The sequence below is a fragment of the Nomascus leucogenys genome, chromosome 19 (assembly GCF_006542625.1).
Source record: "Nomascus leucogenys isolate Asia chromosome 19, Asia_NLE_v1, whole genome shotgun sequence".
Lineage (NCBI taxonomy): Eukaryota > Metazoa > Chordata > Mammalia > Primates > Hylobatidae > Nomascus > Nomascus leucogenys.
Window position 1 is genome coordinate 47,091,092 of NC_044399.1, and position 13,250 is coordinate 47,104,341.

General features: G+C 37.4%; 1 protein-coding gene across 3 annotated transcripts in view; it reads right to left on the reverse strand.

Moving 5' to 3' along the window:
* The window catches only part of TMEM178A (transmembrane protein 178A), a 55,113-nt gene that overhangs the window by 16,108 nt on the left and 25,755 nt on the right, over window positions 1-13,250 (reverse strand). Inside the window, exon 1 of one of the 3 annotated variants that reach the window (XM_003262768.4) lies at window positions 3,900-4,232. The exons of the other annotated variants lie outside the window; for them this stretch is intronic. The gene's annotated coding sequence lies outside the window, so the exon portion shown is untranslated. Of the gene's footprint in view, window positions 1-3,899; window positions 4,233-13,250 lie in introns of those variants that run through there. 3 annotated transcript variants of the gene reach the window in all.

The following is a 13,250-nucleotide window of genomic DNA, read 5'->3' on the forward strand; positions in this document are numbered from 1 at the left end:
AAAAAGATAGAAATTCTGGAGTTGAAAAGTATAATAACTGAAAAGAAAAATGCACCAAAGAGGCTTAAAAGAAGTTTTGAGGAGGTAGAAAAAAGCAGCAAACTTGAAGATAGGTCCATTGAAATTATCCAATCTGAGAAAAATAAAGAAAAAAGGATGATTTAAAAAATGGTCAGGGCCTCAGAGACCTGTGAGGCACCATCACAAGCATAATGAAAGCTGTAGAAAGGAGGAGAGAAGGAGGATCAAAAAAGAATATCTGAAGAAGTAACTGCCAAAACTTCCCAAATTTGATTAAAAACATGAACCTGCATTTCTAAGAAGTTCAAGGAACTACAAATAAGATAAACTCAGAGACCCACACCCAGATATATCATAATCAAACCATTGAAAGCCAAAGACAGAGAATCCTGAAAGCAGCAAGAAAAAAGCAAATTATCATGTAGACAAAAAAAAATCTTTGAAAGATTACCAGCTGATTTCTCATCAGAAATCATGGAGGCCAGAAGGGAATAGGATGACATATTCAAAACACAGAAATAAGAAGACTGTCAACCAAGAATCCTATATGCATCAAAGTTATCCTTCAGAAATGAAGAAAAAAAATAAAATATTCCCAGCTAAACAAAAACTGAGAGAATCTATCACTAGCAGACCTGGCCTAAAAATAAATACTAAAGGGAGTCCTTCAGGGTGAAATGAAGGATAATAACTGAACCCATATTTAAAAAATAAAGAGCACATGTAAAGGTTACAACATAGGTCACCATAAAAGACAGTATAAATGTATTTTTGTTTGCAACTCTTTTTTTCTCCTATCTGATTTAAAAGACATAAAGCAACAATTATAAATCTCTGTTGATCAGCATACAGTATATAAACATGTAATTTGTATGATAATAATAGTACAGAGGAGGAGAGTGGGGATGAAACAATATAGAAGCAAAGTTTTTATATACTATCGAATTCAATTGGTATGAATCCAAGCTAGATTGTTAAGATGTTACTTGTAATCCACAGGGCAACCACTAAGAAAACAACAAAAAAAAATATGTAGTAAATGAAACAATAACAACAAAAAAGAATTAAAAAGCCATATTAGAAAATATGTATTTAACACAAAAGAAAACATTAATGAAGAAACAGAGGAACAAAAATGCATATGGCATATAGAAAACAAATAGAAAAATAGCATCTATAAATCCTACCTTACCAAAAATTATACTAAATATAAATATGTACTACAATAAAAAGACAGAGATTGGCACTGTAGATAAAACAACATAATCCAACTACATGACGTCTACAAGAGACACAGTTTAAATTCAAAGACACAAATAGGTTGAAATTTTAAAGGACGGAGAAAGATATACCATGAAAACCATAACTGAAAGATTAAATGGCCATACTAATATCAGACAAAACAGAATTTAAGACAAAAATTGTTACTAGAGAGAAAAAAAGATATTTTATAATGATAAATGGGTCTATCCATCAAGAAGATATAGCAGTCATAAACATATACTGACCAACAGAGCCCCAAAATACATGCAATACCAAAAACTGACAGAACTGAAGGGAGAAAGAGACAATTCAACAATAATAGTTGGAGACATCAATACTTCTCTTTCAATAATAGTAAAACAACTAGGCAGAAGATCAATGATAGTAAAACAACTAGGCAGAAGATCAACAAAAAAACAGAAGACTTGAACAACCTTATAAACCAACAAGATACAAGAGACATCTATGAACACTCCATCCAACAACAGCAAAATACACATCCTTCTCAAGTGCATATAGAATATTCTCTAGACCACATGTAAGCAATAAAATAAATCTCAATAAATTTAAAAACATTAAAGTCATACAAAGTAAGTTCTCTCACCACAATGCAATGAAATTAGAAATAAATTATAAAATAAAATTTTGGAAATTCACAAATTTGTGGAAATTAAGTAATACACTCCTAAATAACCAATAAGGCAAAGAAGAAATCACTAGAGTAAATTAGAAAACATTTTGAAATTAATAAAAACAAAATTACAACATACCAAAATTTATGTGATGCAGCTAAAGCAATAATTTTGAGGGAAATTTATAGCTGTAAATGCCTACATTAAAAAAAGATCTCGCCTGGCACAGTAGCTCATGCCTGTAATCCCAACCATTGAGAAGCTGAGGTGGGAGGGTCACTTGAACCCAGGAGTTGAGGACCAGCCTGGGCAACATAGTGAGACCCTATCTCTACAAAAAATAAACAAAATTAGCCAGGCATGATGGCACACACCTGTAGTCCTAGCTATTCGGGAGGCTGAGGTGGGATGATTGCTTAAGTCCAGGAGATGTAGGTTGCAGTGAGCTGAGATTGCACCACTGCACTCCAGCCTGGGTGACAGAGTGAGACTCTGTCTCAAAACAAAAACAAAACCAAAAAGATCTCAAACCAGTATCCTAACTCTCTACCCCAAAAAACTAGAAAAAGAAGAGCACACTAAGGAAAGAGATTACAAAACTAGGGTAGAAATACATAAAATAAAGAATTAAAAATTGAGAAAGTAAACAACCAAAATTTGGTTATGCCCATAATCCCAGCACTTTGGGAGGCTGAAGCAGATGGATCACTTGAGGCCAGGAGTTCAAGACGAGCCTGGCCAACAGAGGAAAACCCTGTCTCTACTGAAAGTACAAAAAATTAGCCAGGCACGGTGGCACATGTCTGTAATCCCAGCTACTCAGGAGGCTGAGGCACAAAGATTGTTGGAACCTGGGACGCGGAGGCTGCAGTGAGCCAAGATGGTGCCACTGCACTCCAGCATGGGCAAGGCAGAAAGATTTTGTCTCAAAAAAAAAAAAAAAATCAGGAATGAAACAGAGGCCATTACTAACAATCTTAGAGAAATATAGAGAAGCTTACAAGAACACAGTGAAAAATTATGTGCCAACAAATTAGATAAAACAGATAAAATGGCATATACCTAGAAATATAAAACTCTAAGACTGACTCAAGAAAAAATGCAAAATCTGAACACATCTATAACAAGTAAAGAAACTGACTTAGTAATTAACTTAGTAAAAACTTGCCACAAAGAAAAGTCCATGACCAGATGGCTTCACTGGTAAATTTAACCAAATGTTTAAGGAAGAATTAACAAACCTTCATAGACTCTTCAAAACAAAACCAAAAAAACATAGAAAATGAAGGAACCTTCCTACTTCTTTCTATGAGGTCATTATTACCCTGATATGAAAAACCAAAGACACCACAAGAAAAGGAAATTACATACTATTCCTTATGAATAGATATGCAAAATTCCCCAGCAAAATATTAGCAAACTGAATTCAGCAACATTTGAAAAGAGTTGTACATCATGACCCAGTGAGATTTATCTCAGGAATGCAAGATTGTTTCACTATATTAAAATCAATTAATACAATATACCACACCAACAGAATAAAGGTCAGAAACCACCTGATCATCTCAAAGATGCAGAAAAAGTATTTGACAAAATCCATTTGCTACTCATCAACAACCCTGTGAGCTACATATAAAGGCATTATTAACTACACTAAATGAGTAAAAAAATATGAAGCTCAGAGAGTTAAGTAACTAGCCTGAGGCTATTACTCGGTTGTAACCAGGCTTTAACATAAATGCTGTTACCCAGACTTTATATATTCAACACTATTACTCAGAAAAGTTAGCAGTCCTTAGTTTTCTAGACATGCATGTTAATTTTGTGGATAGTTAAGCTAGAGTTACTACATGTACTGTCAATTTGAAATAAAAAACAATCTTTCCAATTTAGAACCAACATATGCTCTTTTGGAAACAAAGCTGATTCTTAACTGAAGGAGATTAGATTGGCTACATGGCTGACTCAGTGGCTTCATCCTACCTGCATCTCACAGAAGCTGCTTAATGCTGGAGACAGGGTGTGAAGTGGGGAGAAACTATTTTCTCAGACTCACAAGAGCTGGCCCTAGAACAGCTTCTGTGCTAGGGAAATGTGTGGTCCCTTTTAAATCACCGCAAATATACTCAAGACCCATCTCCTCCTCTGTTCCTTGCTTGTAATGGGCAGGATCCCAGTGGGCAAGAAGAGTAACAGGAAGGAGGTGGCAGCTGGCCCAGGGTTCTCCTGCTTCCTCTGCATGTGCCAGGAATGAGGTAAGTAGTGCACACATCACCAAATCGCCTTTCCTTCTCCATGGGGCTCTCAGGCTAAATTTAAAGTGCCAAGAATTCTGAAATGAGAAGAGAAAGAGGGTAGGGAAAATGATGAGGTCTGGGCTGACAGTAACAAGCACTACTCAAGGACTCCAAAGAGTGGGGGTCTGGTAGTGAGCCCAGAGCTCCACAGCTGAGTTTGCAAGAAAATGTTCTATGGTCCAGGTGTTCCACTCCCTTGGAAGATGATTAGAGACTTCAGGCAGAATTAGAAGAGAAAGTGGGAATGAAAGACAGCTCAGCAGCAGTGTCAGAGACCTGCCATTAGCTGTTTTATGTCCTTGTTGTGTTCCACTGTCATAGCAGAAAGTCAGATAGATTTGAAGAGGAAAGCAATATTATTAAGATTTGGCTCCCTACAGCACACACATTAAGTTGACAAAATGAAACCACAAAAATCTTACAGGAAAAGACCTGTAGTTGCTTGACAGAACAAATCAAGCAACCAAAGACAAATTAAGTCTTTTTGATAAAAAGACAAGCATATATATATATATATATATATATATATATACATAGATGGTGGTAAAGACAGAAGTTCCATGCAGTGTTATGTTAAAGAATAATTTATACTGTTAAAATCCACAAGGAGGCATTAGATTCCAATTTTTTCAAAGTCATATATGCAAACTTTGAAATTAACCGGCTTTCTGGGTTTAGAGAGCAATGAATCTGGCTCTCTGAAAAGGAACACAAAAAGCATGAGCTCATAGCACCAGATGGCATCACACAATGGGGGGAAGAAACATGCAGAGGATTGAAAAGAACAAGTTGTGGTTTATATTTAGTGATTAATTAGCTTCTTAAAGGGCCAAGTAGAGCCACTTTAATGATGATATAGACCATAGAATAAGATACCTAAGTATGTTGCACAGGGGGTTAGAAATGGAGCTTTTGCCTGGTGAATTTCTGTTGTTTCCAATACTGAGCTCCAAGCTAAGTCATAGAAACCCCTACTCAAGGTTAAATGAGGGAGAAACATGAGAAAGATGCTATGAACAGTCATTACTATCAATCAATAATGAGGCGGGCAGTATACATGGTGGTTAAAGACCTTGCAGTCAGACAGACTTGGGTTTGAATCCTAGTTGTGTGACTTGTGGCAAATTACTGAAGCTCTCTGAGCCTTGGCTCCCTCGTCTGTAAAAGAGGGGGAATAATGGCAGATACCTCACTGAGTTATGGTGAGGAATGAAAGAGGTAATTCAGGACTTAGCATAGGATGTGTGGCCCACCGTAAGCACTCCATAATGTCAGCGTTGGATTATGAATTCCCTCTTGGCACCCGCCCAATTCGCCATACAGAACCACTGCCACACACCAGGAGTCTACACCTTAAATGATCATCACAGATTAACCCAAGTGTACAGAGAAATAAACAGACACATGGCAACAGCTGCCTGAACAATGTCCCAACCAACAGCTCTCACGTTTCCTCTCCATTCTCGCCACTGCAGAACAAGACTCCCATCACCTCACTCCTGAAGAATTTGCTAACTGACCTCCTTGCTCAACCCTCAACCTAGCCTGCATGCCACTGCTAGATAAATCTGCTGTGTGAAGTTTTGAGGCCTCTGGAGTCTCAGTTGCCCATCAGTAAAATGCAATATGAAAACCTTTAAGATTTTTGTTACATCTACCTGCCTTTTACAGTATCATTAACTTAATATGTGGCTTTAAATTGATTACTATAAGCGAGGAACAGTTTCACTTGCTATGATATAATTATGTATTTGTTTTTAAATTATGTACTTATTTAAAAATAAAGTATCTGACACATATAAGTACTACATAATTGTTTATTTAAATGTTTTAATGCTTTGCCATTGTGTCAACATCCACACTGACAAACAGAAGATGCGAAAATCACACGCGGTCCCTCAGAACATAAGACTGGGGTTTTCATTGACTGGCTATGTCCAGGAACATACAATTGGGCTCCCCCTGAATCAAATTCAGACTCTAGACCCCTATCATCTATCCCTACCTCCAACTCCACTTACACTTACCTGTGACTGGTTCCCAGGGGCTACTTCCCTCCCTCCCCAAATTGTCCCCTGGCAACATCATGCCCATCTCTGTGACCATCCTAGCCTACATCACTAACTTTAGAACAGTCCAAAAACTACTAATCCCTCCAGGCTCACTGCCTTCGAAAAGCCTACCCCAAACACTGAAGACCACATAGCTCACTCTCTTTGCTGGCTCTATGTTGGAGTTAGAGACTGAGCCTCACCATCTCACTCTTGATTACTGGTCTTTGTCACTGCCTAATAGATCAGAAAGTCTGCCTCTTCATTAATGTCCCAAGTTCCTTAAGCAGGGAGGCTGTGACTTTTTTCAGGATATACAACATTTAAGAGATACGTCTGAAACAGTTGATGACAATAGCAGTACAACTAATACTTAAGGTTCTCTAGCAGAAAGAGTTAACAACAGGCTACACCATTTCCTAAACATTTCAAAGACAACTTGGAATTCTTCAGCTGGCCCTTGAGCAGAAAAATAAAGAATTATTTCCCCAGCACACGTCTCAGTTTGAAAAGAAAAATCAATCATGCGGTCACAGGACAGGGTAGCAGCCATGTTCTGGTCAGGGATTTAATTTCAGAGCAAAGCAGGGGCTAAAGCAGACAGACGAAAATGCTTTCCTTATCACCTCCTGTATTGGGTATAAACAGTTAAACTTGTTAAAATAAATAAACTAAATACAGTAAGTTTAGGGGCTTGACACTGACTTTTAGAGCCTCAAATGGCTAGACCAGTCCCAAAGGCAAAGCTCTTGAGGACAAACCTTTCGTCAAGTCTACAGAACTGAAAGGAGAAAGATACTAATTAGTAAATCTAAGCAGCTCTGTCCAGTAGAAATATAATGCAAGTTGTAAGAATTTTAAATGTTCTAATGGTCATATTAAAACATAGGTGAGATTAATTTTAATATTTTTAAGTTTAACATGCAATCAATACTTTGAAAGTTGCTAATGAGATTTTTATATACTTTTTTCATACTAAGTCTTCAAAATCTAAACCTGGTATTTTCTACTTATAGCACATCTCTTTTCAGACAAGCATCATTTCAAATGCCCAATAGTCTCATTTGGCTTCCATCCTGGAGAGCGGAGGTTACTAGATGAAAATGAGTAAGACTCCAACCAAAGTAAAAGCAACTAGGAGCAAGAATGTGTGATATAGAAAGGGCCTGAAAGGTGTGAGGTTATTCTTTGTTTAGATCCTCTGTCTACCACATACTATATCTGGTTCTGCCATAATTGTTTCTTATTATTAATAGAGACTCAACTTCTTGGTAACTAAGAACTTTTATCTGTGTTCACTCTATATTCTCTCTGGAGCAAGACAGGTTGGATTTGCATTTTGGCTTCACCATTCACTATCTGTGAGCCCTTGGCAAGTTATTTAACCTCTCTGAGCACCAATACATAGACAATGACAGTTCATCTATCTCAAAGGAGGATTAAATGAAATAATAAATTATTAGTGTTAGCTTTAATTATTATTATTATTATTATTATTATTATTATTATTATTACTATTGCTACCTTTTTTATCTGAACAAATCCAGGCAAGACTTAAAGGCAAGACTCAGGTGAATTCCTTGAACTGCAAACACATGATCTCTAGGGGCCAAAGAGAGAAAGTTCAATGACAAGTCAGACAGATTCAACCCATTTCAGAGATAGTAAACATCATCACAGAAGTTAAAAAAAAAAAAAAAGGTGACTGAGGAGTAAACCAGAAATAATAGTGTTCAAAAAGGCATGATCTTGTGCAACAGTGGAGTCTGTCATTGGGTTAGGCTGACCACTGGCTTGCTGAATTAATTTTTAGATCTCCTTCAATGTAGTTATTATATTGTATCTATAAAAAAAGTAATATAGTATTTTAAAATTTAAAACCAGAGATTCTCAGCTTCTCAGAAACATCTTGGCATACAGCTGGTGACTTATCTGTTGTGGCAGATACAGTATTTACGACTCAAGACTAAAGAGAAGATATAATTTTATGTGGCTTACAGAGGATTCTCCCTCCCTGCTCTCCTCTTCTCCCTTCCTTTTTCTTCCCTCTCTAGCAGGAGACAAGAGAACCACAATGTAGAGACACTATTTCTTTTCTCTCCAACTCAGAGAAAAGGGACCTGATTATGCCATTAGAGAGAAGGCAGACACAGGCAAGACCTGACACCCATCCAGTACCGTGTTCCTGGAGTCATTGTCTCATATGAAACTGAATACAGCCATTAATTCAGTGGATGCTCATGTGGAACACACTGTGAGATTTTCCTTTCCACATGGGACCCCATGTTACACAAACAGGCTAATAGTCACTACTGGTTACTTTTGCTCTAGTCAAAACATACCTCAGAAAGATCAATATAGTCAGAACACAAAAGTTGTCTTAATAGTACATGGGTCTAATGGAACAGAACAGAGCCCTCAGAAATACTACCACACATCTACAACCATCTGATCTTTGACAAACCTCACAAAAACAAGCAATGGGGAAAGGATTCCCTATTTAACAAATGGTGCTGGGAAAACTGGCTAGCCATATGTAGAAAGCTGAAACTGGATGCCTTCCTTACACCTTATACAAAAATTAATTCAAGATGGATTAAAGACTTAAATGTTAGACCTAAAACCATAAAAACCCTAGAAGAAAACCTAGGCAATACCATTCAGGACATAGGCATGGGCAAGGACTTCATGTCTAAAACACCAAAAGCAATGGCAACAAAAGCCAAAATTGACAAATAGGATCTAATTAAACTAAAGAGCTTCTGCACAGCAAAAGAAACTACCATCAGAGTGAACAGGCAACCTACAGAATGGGAGAAAAGTTTTGCAATCTACTCATCTGACAAAGGGCTAATATCCAGAATCTACAAAGAACTCAAACAAATTTACAAGAAAAAAACAACCCCATCAAAAAGTGGGCAAAGGATATGAACAGACACTTCTCAAAAGAAGACATTTATGCAGCCAACAGACACATGAAAAAATGCTCATCATCACTGGCCATCAGAGAAATGCAAATCAAAACCACAATGAGATATCATCTCACACCAGTTAGAATGGCCATCATTAAAAAGTCAGGAAACAACAGGTGCTGGAGAGGATGTGGAGAAATAGGAACACTTTTACACTGTTGGTGGGACTGTAAACTAGTTCAACCATTGTGGAAGTCAGTGTGGCAATTCCTCAAGGATCTAGAACTAGAAATACCATTTGACCCAGCCATCCCATTACTGGGTATATACCCAAAGGAATATTAATCATGCTGCTACAAAGACACATGCACACGTATGTTTATTGCAGCACTACTCACAATAGCAAAGACTTCAAACTAACCCAAATGTCCAACAATGATAGACTGGATTAAGAAAATGTGGCACATATACACCATGGAATACTATGCAGCCATAAAAAATGATGAGTTCATGTCCTTTGTAGGGACATGGATGAAGCTGGAAACCATCATTCTCAGCAAACTATCGAAAGGACGAAAAACCAAACACCGCATGTTCTCACTCATATTTGGGAATTGAACAATGAGAACACTTGGACACAGGAAGGGGAACATCACACACCAGGGCCTGTTGTGGGGTGAGGGGAGTGGGGAGGGATAGCATTAGGAGATATACCTAACGTAAATGACGAGTTAATGGGTGCAGCACACCAACATGGCACATGTATACATATGTAACAAACCTGCATGTTGTGCACATGTACCCTAGAACTTAAAGTATAATATATATATAATACAATAAAATAAAATAAAGTCAATTAATAAAAATAAACTGTTATATTGAATCTGAAAAAAAATAGCACATGGGTCTAAAGCTATGGTTTTTACAAACCTGAACTTAAAATCTCTTGGATTCAGGAAAGCATCCAAACAGGGTGGGAAGCAAACCTCAGCTTTCTTCTCTCTCCAGTATGACTTTTTTTAAAGAGTGAACATCAATGAATGTAACTTTAAATTGTAAGGTTAATTAAGCCTGCCTGCTTCCAAATGTTAAGTGAAATTTGGGAATGTATTTTTTCTGCCTTAAATGTGTGTATGTAAGAAGCATCATTCAAAAGTATAAACTAGAATATTGGCTTTCAGGACCTGCTGTGTGACTTAGAGCAATCAACTTGACTACTCTGAGCCTATATTTCTTCATTTGTAAAATAGGCAGTCACACAATCTCACATTATTGTCATGAGGATCAAATGAGATAATACATATAAACTGTCCTAGCACAGTGCCTAGCCCATAATTGATGCTTAATAACTGTTAATGTCCATCTACTCCCTCTCCCCTCCCCCTTTATATGCAGGACCAGTAAAGTGTGACCTAAGGACTATAGTACTTGTAATTTCATCCTCATCTCCAGTATTTAGGAGAAAAAAAAGGGGGCCAAATATCAATCACTGTCTTTTTTTCTCCAATTTTTCTTATTGTGGTAAAATACACAAAATATAAAATCTACCATCTTAGCCATTTTTATTGTATATGTTGAAGGTATAAAACTTGATGATTTAATACCTTTATATACTGTGAAATAATCACCACAATCAAGCTAATTAATATATCCATCACACCACATAGTTACCCTTTGTGGGTGTGTGTAGTGAGAATACTTAAGTTGTACCCTCTTAGCAAATTTCAAGTTTATAATACAATATTGTTATCTTTCCACCATGCTGTAAATAAATCTCCAGAATCTACGCATCTTGCATAGCTGAAACTTTGTTCTCCTTGACCAACATCTATCTTCCCATTCCCCCTGCCCCTGGTTATCACCATTCTACCCTCTGGTAACCACCATTCTATTCTCTGCTTTTATGAGTTTGAATATTCCACATATAAGTGAGATCATGCAGTATTTGTCTTTCTGTAACTGGCTTATTTCACTTAGTATAATGTCTTCCAGGTCCATTCATGTCACATATGACAGCATTTCCTTCTTTTTTAAGGCTGAATAATATTCTATTATATACATATATATGTATATCTATATATTCTTTAGCCAAGAAGCAACCTAAATAATATTCCATTATATATGTATATATGCTTTAGCCAAGAAGCAATCTAAAGGTCCATCTACAAATGAAAGGATAAAGAAAATGTTTTATATATGTATATGTGGTATTGTGAATATTTGGCTACTGTGAATAATGCTGTAAAGAACATGGGAGTGTAGACATTTCTTCGAGATACTGATTTTAATCCCCTTGGATAAATACCCAGAAGTGGGATTGCCAGGTCATATGGTAGTTTTATTTTTAATTTTTTAAGGAACCTCCATATTGTTTTCTATAATGGTTGTACCAGTTTATATTCCCACTAACAGTGTACCAGGGTTCTCTTTTCTCCATATGCTTGCCAACACTTATCTTTTGTTTTGTTTTAACAACAGGCACTCTAAAAAGTATTCTTAGTTGCCAGGTTTTTTTCTTTCAGCACTTTGAATATATTGCCCCATGCTTTCCTGGTCTGCAGAAGTCTGCTGAGAAATCCACTGGTAGTCTTATGAGGATTCCCTTTTGCTGCTTTCAAAATTCTCTCTGTCTTTGACCTTCAACAGTTAGATTATGATATGTCTCAGTGAAGATCTCTTGATGTTCAGCCTATTAAGGGTTCTTTGAGCATTGTGGATCTGGATGTTCACTGCCCTCCTCAGATTTGGGAAGTTTTCTGTCATTATTTCTTTAAATAAGCTTTCTCTCCCTTTCTTCTTTCCTTGCTCCTTCTGGAATTTTGTCTGATGCCGTCCCATATGTCACAGATACATTCTTTACCTTTTCATTCTTTGTTTGTTTCTCCCTCTTACTGAATCACTTCAATTGATCTGTTTTCAAGTTCACTGATTCTTTCTTCTGTTTGATTGAGTCTGCTATTGAGGCTCTCTATAGAATTTTCAGTTTAGTCACTGTATCTTCAGCTTCAGAATTTCTGTTTGGTTCTTTGTATGATTTTTATCTCTACTGAACTTATCATTTTGTTCAGTATTGTATTCCTGATTTCATTTAGTTGTCTCTGTTTTCTTGTACTTTACTGAGCTTCTTTAAGACAACTATTTTGAATTCTCTATCAGGTAATTCACAGATATTCACCTCTTTGGGGCCAACTACTGGGACTTTATTTTTTTCCTTTAGTAGTGTTAAGTTTCCTTGATTCTTCATTTTCCTGGAAGGTTTGTGTTGCTGTTTTCACATTTGAAGAAGCAGTCTCCTCCTCCTGTCTTTACTGACTGGTATAGGGAGAGAATGATCTTCATATTTATGGACACACCTGCCCCACTTCTTTCGTTCCCTCTTGCAGGCAGTGGGGGGCATCTTAGTATTGTTGGCCTTCTCTCGATTCCACCTTAGGGCACTGGCCTTTACTTAATCAACACTTCAGGGCACTGCCCTTTATTTTCCCCAGGGCAGTGTCCTGAAGTGTTCACATTTGTACACCTTCTCTGCATCCCAGAGTTGAGCTAGGTGCTGATATTCACATGCTGTCTGAAAGAGCACGCACACACCATCTCAGAAGCTTGTGTACACCACTTAGGAATATACACAGATAGCTGGAGGCACATGACAGCCAGTTGTGGGAGCACATGACTGCAGGTGAGGTTATCCCATGGGGTTCATGGGTGGGCCCCTTGGTGGAGTTCACAGTCAGTTAATAGGATCTGTGGCCAGATTTTGAGATCTATGCAATGGTTTTTGTGAGCTCCTGCCTCTCTTCCCTGCTCCTAGCTTCCCCTGGACTATTCAAACATGCCAATCCCCTTAGTGATCTAGGGGTGGGGCAAGGCAGAAGCGAGCATCTTGGACAAAGTCTTATGAGGCTGTGGAAATCAGATAGTCACTACATTCTCTCTTTACCCCACTGGAAAAATCATAGGCCAAGATGGTCTCTCTTGGCATTGAGCTGTGCCACCTCGAGAGAGATGTGACACAGGTAAAGTGAAACTATTCTTATTATCCTCTTCAAAGTATCTATTCTCAGATTTTTTTCTCAA